The sequence below is a fragment of the Crocodylus porosus genome, unplaced genomic scaffold, assembly GCF_001723895.1.
Source record: "Crocodylus porosus isolate Cpor-Errol unplaced genomic scaffold, CroPor_comp1, whole genome shotgun sequence".
In the NCBI taxonomy this organism is placed as follows: Eukaryota; Metazoa; Chordata; order Crocodylia; family Crocodylidae; genus Crocodylus; species Crocodylus porosus.
This window is the reverse complement of record NW_017728947.1, coordinates 1,682,755-1,691,680: the sequence shown is the minus strand read 5'-3', so window position 1 is coordinate 1,691,680 and position 8,926 is coordinate 1,682,755. Positions and strand designations below refer to the sequence as shown.

General features: G+C 45.4%; 1 protein-coding gene across 1 annotated transcript in view; it reads left to right on the top strand.

Annotated features, from left to right (window-relative positions):
• The first annotated feature begins 46 nt into the window (after positions 1-46).
• The window catches only part of CHID1 (chitinase domain containing 1), a 278,107-nt gene continuing 269,227 nt past the window's right edge, over positions 47-8,926 (top strand). The window contains exon 1 of the mRNA XM_019550998.1: positions 47-126. The gene's annotated coding sequence lies outside the window, so the exon portion shown is untranslated. The remainder of the gene's footprint in view (positions 127-8,926) is intronic.

Sequence of the window (8,926 nt, the reverse complement as noted above, 5' to 3'; positions counted from 1 at the left end):
CGCCCGCCCGCGCAGCCGCTCCGCAGCCTCCACGTGCCCGGGGTCGGCGTGGGGGGGCTGACCGGGTCCCTGCGGATCCTGCTTCTTGCCTGCTGCTGTCTCAGGAGCGGCTTGAGGGGAAAGCAGGTGTCTCTTTTTCTTTCTCTTTGCGGGGGTTGACATCTGGCAGTAGCCCCTGGACGGGGACAGGCCTTGGCTGGGATTCATCGGCTGGAAGGGACCTCCGAAGATCACGGGGTGCAGCCCCCTGCACCAGGCAGGAGAACTGACAGGTGGGGTCAGGCGACCCCAGCAAGATCACCGGGCAGCCGGTCCTAGACTAGAGGATTAGATCAGTGGTTCTCGACCTTTATTTTTGGACCGGGACCCACTTGTAAATATTGATGACCGATCCCCAGCCCCTGGCCCCCCAGGGTGCGGGGCATTGGAGGGTAGGCCAAGCAACCCCTGGTAGGCTGGAGCTCTGCTAGCCTGCAAGGGGGAAGCTACCGTTTCCCACGTTTTTCTCCTCTTAAGAGAGAATCCAGTTTTGAAGTCCAATCCTTTTTTTTTTTTTTTTAAGTTTGTTTGCAACCCTTTCATATATTCCTTGCAACCCACTTTTGTGTCATGACCCACGGATTGAGAAACGACAGTGGATGACTTCTTGAGGTCATTTCCAGCCCTGTGGAATAAGCTTCCTCCAGAGGTGGTGCAATCGCCTAACCTGGAAATCTTTAAAAGGAGACTAAACAGTCACCTTGCTGTCTTCACCAGACCCCCAGTTATCTTTGCTGCCTGGTGCAGGGGGCTGGACCTGGTGATCTTCCAAGGTCCCTTCCAGCTTTACAGTCTATGAATTGAATTGTCTGTGATTCTGTATTCTCTGGGTACTGCAAGGGGCTCCTATGTTCAAGGTGCATGCCTGTATGGACAACCATTCAACAGAGAATCAAGCACTTAACATTTACTTGTGGGAGGGGGAGCCCCCAAACAAAAACCCACAGGGTGTAACCCCGTGAATGCGCACATGCATTTCCACCTCCCTCCCCCCCACTCCTCTCCCACCCCATCTCTTCCCCATTTGACTTGTTTAAACTTCAGTTTGTAGTTGGGCTTCAGTGAAATGCATGCTCCTGTAAATGTTTGGTTGCAAGGCTGTGATGTGAGGTCTCTTCCCACCCCACTTTCTTAACATCCCTGTGATGTCTTGGAGACCTGTTAGATGCCGGAGTAGAAATGAAACCAGTGGTTCCTGAATATCAGATGGTTTTGGAAATAAGGTCCCTTCTCAGTAGCATTAGAAACAAATCTCCCTTTCTGCCACACAGGGGAAGACCCAAATGAAAGAAACAGCATTGCTTGTGCTAGGCAAAGTAACTGGATTTTGTGTGTGTGGAATGTTTCTATTTTTTTGTAAAGAAGCAATCCCAGTCACTAGCTGTGATTCCCCACCCCCACCTTACTTTCTTTTAATAAGATAAGAACTGTACTAACAGCATGCTTTTAGTGTCTGGTCTGCTGGTCTGGCTGGTCGGATTGTCCTGTAGCAGGGGTATGGTAGAATCCTAGAAGATCCAGGGCGGAAGGGACTTTAGGAGGTCACATCTAGTCCAACCCTGTGTTCAAAGCAGGACCATCCCCAACTAGATCATCCCAGATAAGGCTTTTGCCCCTGCAGGTCTTAAAAACCTCTAGGGATGAGATTCCACACTGTCTCTGGGTAACCTGGTCTAGTGCTTGATTACCCTTCTAGTGAGAGTTTTTTGTAATATCTAATCTAAACTCCCTTACTACAACTTGAGACTGAGGGGCTTCTAGGATAGTGGCTGGAACCTGCTTTCGCCTTCAGAGCTGAGGTAGTCTTTGAGTGTTTGGGAACTAGGTAATTTTTTTTTTTTTTTTTAATTACCATTTCCTTGGGGCATAACTAACCTTTGAGGCCTTGTCCATATCCAGAATTGTATTTATTAGCAACACGTAATACTGTTTTGTGGGGGTTTTTTCCTTTATCTTGTCTAGATGTTTTTAAATTCAGTTAAACTTAACCAGCATAGACCAAGTTTAGCTTGGATTTAAGTGGAATGAACTTTCTAGCTGCATAGCTACTTCAGTTAAAGTCTCTGAAGTCCGTTCTATGTAGTTGGTGGAGCTGTGAAAATAGACAAAGGCTGAGGTGTGATATTGGATGTTGCTTGGTTACTGCAGTGGCATGCAATATCCATACCTGAGTGCTGGGTTTGGTTTGAGGGTCTCAGCTTCTAGTCCTTCTCAAGCTGCATTAAAGCTGAAGTTTTAGATGAAAAGTTTGCTGCAGGCAGAAACTTGACTGATGTGGCCCTCTACAAGGAGGTAAGCACTGTAATATCATACTTACTCAGTCCTAAGACAGGGTTCCCCGCCCCCCCCAGTTTCACATGCATGGGATGGAGGGGGAGTCCCTCATCTTGGTATCAAGTATGAGGGTGGTGGGGGGGGTAGGTGCCTGCTGTGGCTTGGGCTCCAGTCCTTTCTTGGGGTCAGGGTTACAGCTGCAGCTGCTGCTTCTGCTCACCCCACCATCTTCCCTCCTCATCTTTTCCTCTTCATTTCCACCCCCACATACCCCTTTCCTCCCCTGTCCTTTCACCTTTGCGCCACACCAGCAGGCTCCACACATGCTACAGCCTGGGGCACTGAGCACAACCCCAGCCCAGCCTTGTGCTGCTTGCACCGCTTATACAGGATCTGAGCTGGGTCCATGCCCCAGGCTAGAATAGGGATGGAGCCTGGCAGTGCAGGGCAAGAATAAGAGTGAGGAGAGGAGCAAAGGCTGTGGTGGGGGGCAGGTACAACCAGATGGTAAACTGCTTGATCCTCCCCCCGCACCGCTGCAGGGAGGGCAGGTGCTACAGAGAGATGCATATCCTCCAATAATTAGATTCTATGTGTGGAATACTATAGCAAATTTATAATTTTTTCATGTATAGAATCCAGTTATTGGCAATTCTGGGTTGTCTTAGATTTAAGTAAATGTCATGTATTGCAATAGGCACTTCCATCTGTTTGTCATTTAAGCTCTGTGTAGGAGAATAGTTGTCAACCTTTTTGGACTCAAGGCACCCCACATTGGACTTGAACTACCCCTCCATGACTTCTGTGAGCTGAGTGGCATTCAATTTCAAAAACTAACTCTCTCATTAAATTAGAATGAAAGAGGACAGGAATAACTGATTTTTTTTTTTTTTCCTGTGTAGTTTCTCTTGTTCTTACCAAACAGTTAAGGGACGAAGAATAATATTCAAACATTAACTGCATTGAGGGAGTGGGAGGAGAAAGGTAAATTGATCTATGTATGAGTGATCATTTTGGAACATTAAAAGACTATTAAACAGGATACCACAAAAAAATCTCAGTTATGATAAGTGTCTGATTAGAGCAGTTCCACTGCAAGTTTATCTCTAAAACCGAAGGAACTAGAAAAGTCAGTTTTTTTACAAACTATTTGCAGTCTTATATTGTCACAATCTACATTTTGTATAGTTCTGAAAGGAGGTTTAAAACTGCATGTAATACAGTTCTGCATTAATTTTGAACATTTGCTGGATCAGACCTCCAAGAGTACCATGCCTCTGAATGTCAAGATTGTTTTGTTGACCTTGCTGAGAAGTTTGGTGTTTGAGAATTGTATCGGCATCTAGTAAAACAAATATATCATACACATTGCTATGCCAGAAAGAAGCCTGGCAAAGTGTCAAGAGGTTGAAAAGTAGAGGTTATAGCTGTGTTGGTCTAGGGACATGGACAGATGAGGTTCTTTGGGTAAATCTGATATCTTTTTCTTAGACCAACTCAAATAGTTGGAAAAATTCATCTTTGCAAGCTTTTGGGTATAACTGCCCTTTGTCAGGCTGAGGAACCATCTGCAGTTGGTGTGTGTTCTTCCTGAGGTTCAAAAAGGAGATAGAAGGTCAAAAAAAAAGTTAGCTCCTTGCTTAGAAGAGAGAACCAATTACAAACAATTTAAATAATGACTACTTCAATTGTCATCAAATGAGGATGCTTCTTCCTCTGCCCCTACTTCCATTTTTATATTGACCAGAAAAGGTCCACTCACTTATGAATGCTAGGGCATTACCTACCTGTGCTTTCTTAAGAGTTGGAGCATACAAAAATATTTGTATACTTAGTGTCACTGGAGGCAAGATTTCTTCATTCTCTATCCTTACATTTCCATACATTTGCAGCTATGGCCCAAGCCAGTCATACTCATTTACAGGTTAAGAGAGATTCATAGTTAAGGTGTTCTATAACTAGCTCCAGGCTGTGTTTCTGTAGTTCCTGGAGTCTGGCAGGAGTGGATTACATGTTATTAATTACGCCATTGCTATTGCAATAGCACCCCAAGACTTTCCTTTGACAACTAAAGTCATTTCCTGCAAGGAGGTAAGCACAGTAATGTATGTGTGTGCCCCCAGTTTAAAATTGTGTGTGTCCTGGCTGAGGTGACTTGCTGGCTAAGTTCACCAGAAAAGGAAACTTGAATTCACATAACATTTTCTCATGCTGTTACAGGAAACCTAGACTGGCAAGCTTGCATTGTAAAGGTTTTGTGGCAGTGTTTTGGCGCTCTGGTTAGGTCCCAGACTCTTACCTATCTTCCAGTTGTTTGCTTTTCGAAATAACCTTTTTCAAACTAAACTCAGCAGGTGTCCTTTTCTTTCAGCTCAAGGGTAAGCACTTTCCTGATCGCAGGCACTCTCGTATAATTATTTTAAAGCATGGTTGAAAAACACATCTCCATTTTGTATTGGGTTTTTTCCCATTTTCTTTCTGTCTGGTAATTTCTGCCTAGGAATAAGTCAGGGCAAGGTGGTGAACCTACAACATGTGTGTCAAGTGGCACAGGTGCATATGGCAGATCAGGGACCAGACGGGCAGCAGGGAGCAGAAAGTAGAGCAGAAGATCTGGCAAGTGAAGGGTATCAGGGTGATAGCTGGGGAGGGTGCGGGGCTTACCTTATGGCATGACTGCCAAAAAGGTCCTCTTCCCCTTGCTGCCTACATTTCATTTGGTCACTTTTTGTTCTGATATCCATTTAATTATATCAGTGGAAGTTACATTGCGTCTGACAAGTTGACAGCCTGTGGTCCACCTGCTGCCTGTGAGGGATTGAGTTGCAGCTCTCAGCTTTCACCCTTTGCTGTTCCTCCCTGTCACTTGGGCTGCATGAGCAGCTAGAGCCTCTGGGCTCCCCCTCCACCTTCTGGCTGCTATTTCCTACCCTCACCCCAGGGGGTGGGACAGAGTGGCACAGCGTGGAGAGCTGAAGGTGAGTCTTGGCCTCATGTGGAGCAGGCTGGAGTTTGCGCCTTGCACGTGTACTGAGGGGTCCCCATGAGGATGCATGTTGCAGGTGGGGCTGGGAGTGAGGTGGCATTGTGCCTGCATAGTGCAGCAGAGCGGGGAGTGACCCCAGGAGTGGGGAGCAGTTTGGGCGTGGTAGTTTCTACATGGCTTAAAGACATGTCTGTGGTGTGGCCCTTGGGGGACTTAAGTTGGACTGCCATTGTGCATTATAATATAATCCATATATGCCTGTCATAACTGCTTAATTTACTGAACTGTAAAACATGATGCCAGTCCTTATCTGTTACCTACTGCTTAAGTGCATAATGTCTTTCACCCTCAATGTCTCTTCTATAATTGCATTGTACTCTGTTTAATTGCATGCTAATTGCACTCTGTTCAGCTGTGCCAGTGGCATTTAAGCTGAAGCAGGTGTCACACAGCAGCTATTAGAAGCCTTGTGGGTGGGAGCTAGTCATCCCTTTCCAGGGCTGCCAATACTGCAGCACTCTGAACACTGTTTCTGAACAGTCATAGTATTGGCAGCCCTAAAATTGACTAGTCCCCTTCATCTTGAAAGTTTTTAACCAGGTTTGGGGCTACTATTAGCCTTGAAAATGAGGGGAGCTAGTTTTATTTTTAGGCCTTTTTATTTAGGGAGCATTTATTAAGTACATAGCACTCTTCTTTCTTTTTCTGCCCTTAATCCCAAACCTACATGCTTTAAACAGGCTGGTTTGTTCTAACTTTCTCTTGTAAGCCTGATACCTTTACGTCATCCTTTAAAATGGTATGAATTGGTCCCTAAATGTAAATCTTTATTTTCTTAATTATAAATGCCTGGATTGGTTTTTGCCACTATTCTTGGGTTCTAAATCTCTTCCTGTACTCCTAGCTGGGTACCCATGCTGCCACAGAATGCCACTCATGTCTGCCTGACATCTGATAATGCTGCTGTTTTCTTTTTAATTGCATCTTGCTGGGCAGTGTAATTGATGTAGAGACATGTTCTGACTTCTACATGATTGAAACTTGAAAAAAAATATTTGGGTTCTTAATACAGTGCAGCTTATTGAGAACTAGCTTGCTGTCTGCGTGTTAGTACTTGAGGGAGAGGGCATAGATGTAGAGGAGACAAAGGAGGATCCCAGGCTCTCCATGCTAAGTTTGATGCTGCTAACGGTCCTCTCTCTTAGGGCAAATGAAAGTTATTTTCCAAAGGGGTGTTCAAGGAGATTTGGTTTCAATATATATACTCTAAGTCAAAACTTGTCACTTCTGAATAGGTTTGAAAAATATTGCATCATATATGACTACTGCCTAGTATATAAGGGGACAAATACAGCTGGATACCAGGTGTAGAATACCTGTAGCGTCTGTCTTGATTACATTATATTAATTTCAGACAGATTATATTAATGTGAGAATTCCATTTACAAATGGCATAAGAAGATTTAAACAATTAGTAGATGTTGGGATAGTTACAAGGACACTGCTAGAAGGTGTTAGAGCTCAGGTACGGTTATACGTGTGGTCTGCTGACCCTCTGGGACTGACAGATTCAGAGAAGTTTAGGGCTGGAAGGGACCTTGTGAAATCATTGGGTCCAGCCCCCTGCTCTGGCCAGGAAAAGACAGCTGGGGTCAAATCACCCCAGCAAGGTGTGCATCCACTCTCCTTTTTGAAGATCTCCAGGGTAGGTGCCTGCACCACCTCTACTGGTTTATTCCAGAGTCTGGTTGCACAAACCATGAAGAAGTTTTTCCTTGCATTGTATTCCTTATAGTCTATATATTTTCCTTTATAATATACTCCTTATTTCAAAAACTTCAGATCAAAGGTGCTAGAGAGAGAGCAAAAACATACCCTTGAGAGACGCTTTGAAAGGTGTTTTGTAGTCTGTAGTCTCAGTCGACTCTGTAACAATGGAATAATTGTTCATTTAATGTACTGGATACAAAAAATCATGGACTAAATGCAGTAAAAGTCGTGTTATCCAGCACTTTACAAGCCGGCATGCCGGCTTGTAAGGTAAAGGCAAAACTGGAAGTGCCGACTGTGGCACTTCCAGTTTTGCCAAGCCCCTATGGCCTGGGACAAAGCAGCCTATGCTGCCGAGCCCGCACAATAACAGTTCTTTTTCCCTTTTGCCCCCCTCCCTGTCCCTTGTGGTGGGAGGGATGGTGGCACACTGGACATGGCAGGAGAGGTGGCCTCCCGGGTAACCGGCATATTTTATTACTCGGCACCCCCGATTTTCCCCATGGGTGCTGGATAACAAAGCTTTTATCCAGCACCCATGGGTAGACATTGGATTTATGACACCTTTATAACCTGCCTAACATCTGACTCCCTACATTAAACCCTCCATTTTTAACCAGCTATGCTCATTCCTTCACCCCTCCCCCCTACCCCTATACATTGACTACAACTACATTCATTCTCCCCCCACCTGTGTCGCACCTACTGACCACCTCAATTTTAACTGACTGACTTCCTTGGATATGTGCTGCCCTCTGGCTGCTTTACCACTCCATCTAGGAAGAGCACAGGCCATCTGCATACACTTCCTCAGCCTGATGAAGGCTATTTGTACCTGTCCTGAAAGCTTGCAAAGAATGTTTCCAGCTATTTGAGTTGGTTTAATAAATATACTGGATTTAGCTAAAGAACCTTGTCTGCCATTCATTTAAAACATTTATGCATGTAAACAAGCTACACATGGAACTTCTCCTGTTCTTTCTGAGATTGTTTGTGATGGGTATTTAGCAGAATTGCAGATTTGTTAGAATCCAGCAGGGCCACGACATGAGCACTTCTGCTATGGCCATTGGAACTTATATTTATCATTCATATGATACTTATTGCATGAAGTGAATTAGATAGGTGTAGCTTCGACAGTGTAGCACGGGAATGTTGAAGTCTAACATTGCTGGTATCTTAAAAAGCAGGTAGATGTGATGGAACAATATTGGAATGTAGGCTGAGAGTAGCTGTGCAGGGCTTGAAGTAATGATGTAAATGTTACATTGATACAGCGGGTGGGGCAGTTGGTGTTTTATATGATTGTGAGCAGCCTGGAGAAGAGAAGACTTCTAGGTGTGGTACCTTGGTTGGGGGAGTGAAGAACTGAAGTATGTGGATATTGGAGATGACCAGCTCTCTGGCTAGAAAGTAGAGGTGCACTGATACATTGGTCAGATATTAGATTGGCACCGATATAATGAAAATTGACTATATCAGAAATTGGCCTGAACTGGCCAGTATTTTGCCGATAAATGCCTGTGTGTGCATGCAGCCAGAGCGCAGCATGCAGGCTGCGAGGAGCACAGCCCGGCTGTGTGAAGATGATGCGTACAGCTGGTAAGCCTGTTGTTGTGGAGGGGAGGGGGAAGAAAGGGGCATGGGGGGACAGATCAATGCCCTCCCCCCGATTTGAGGGAGTGGGGCTGAAGTAAGCACTGCCCAGCCAGGGTGAGGTAGGCATGGGATGGAGCCACGGCCCATCCGTGGGGCGAGAGGGGAAGGAAGGGTGGCTCCTGCCTCTGTGTGCCTCATCTAGTGGTTCATCTGGTGGCTCTTGCTGCTGCTGCTGCTGCCGCCGCCACTCATCTGAGA